The sequence below is a fragment of the Aplysia californica genome, unplaced genomic scaffold (assembly GCF_000002075.1).
Source record: "Aplysia californica isolate F4 #8 unplaced genomic scaffold, AplCal3.0 scaffold00742, whole genome shotgun sequence".
NCBI classification, from domain to species: Eukaryota; Metazoa; Mollusca; class Gastropoda; order Aplysiida; family Aplysiidae; genus Aplysia; species Aplysia californica.
In genome coordinates, this window is record NW_004798012.1 from 209,967 (window position 1) to 210,735 (window position 769).

A 769-nucleotide genomic window follows, 5' to 3' on the forward strand; every position below is an offset into this window, starting at 1 on the left:
CCCCCAACAAACATGAACAAAAAACTCAGCAAAACAAAAGAGGAAGTTTCACCTGTCTGAGTAAAAAGAAGCACATCCACACATTAACAATCATATTTAGTGCTGGGGTAAAAAAAGAATGAGACACAAATAACACAGCAAAAGGAAAGAAGCAGGACCTACGAGAGTGGCACCCTCCGACCACCCACACAGACACAAATAACACAGCAGAAGGAAAGAAGTAGGACATACCAGTGGCACCTTCCGACCACCCAAAACTCGACAGAGACAATGTAGGAAAATAAAAATGGTGAAATGGTATCAACGCCCCCATCAACACTATTAGTATTCGTTTATTAAAGAGGCGGGACCTCCGAGTTTAACGTCCATCTCCGAAAGGACCGAGCCAAGTGGAAAATTCAGGTCAAGTCAAGGTGAAGTGCCTTTCCCGAGGACACAACGTCGGACCGAAATGAGGCTCGAACCCCGTAACCCGCAATCTCACGGTTACGAGTCCGGCAGCCTAATCACTAGACAATGTAGGTGGACAGAGACAATCACGCGGTGGCTGTTTAACTATTGACTCCCTTAGCTCAGCTGATGTCTGGGTAGCCTACAGCATTGTCGGCTCGGGACCATCCGCTGGCCACGTCAACAACGAACAGACGGGCATAGAATCAACAGATAGGAGGGATGGGGGGGGGCAGAGAGACAGGGAAAGAAAGAGAGAGAGAGAAAGAGGGAGGGACGGACAAAGAGAGAGGGAGAGAGAGAGAGGGAGAGAGAGAGA

General features: G+C 48.6%; 1 protein-coding gene across 2 annotated transcripts in view; it reads right to left on the reverse strand.

Annotated features, from left to right (window-relative positions):
• The window catches only part of LOC101854671 (segment polarity protein dishevelled homolog DVL-3), a gene marked incomplete in the record, with an annotated part of 49,599 nt that overhangs the window by 37,920 nt on the left and 10,910 nt on the right, over window positions 1-769 (reverse strand).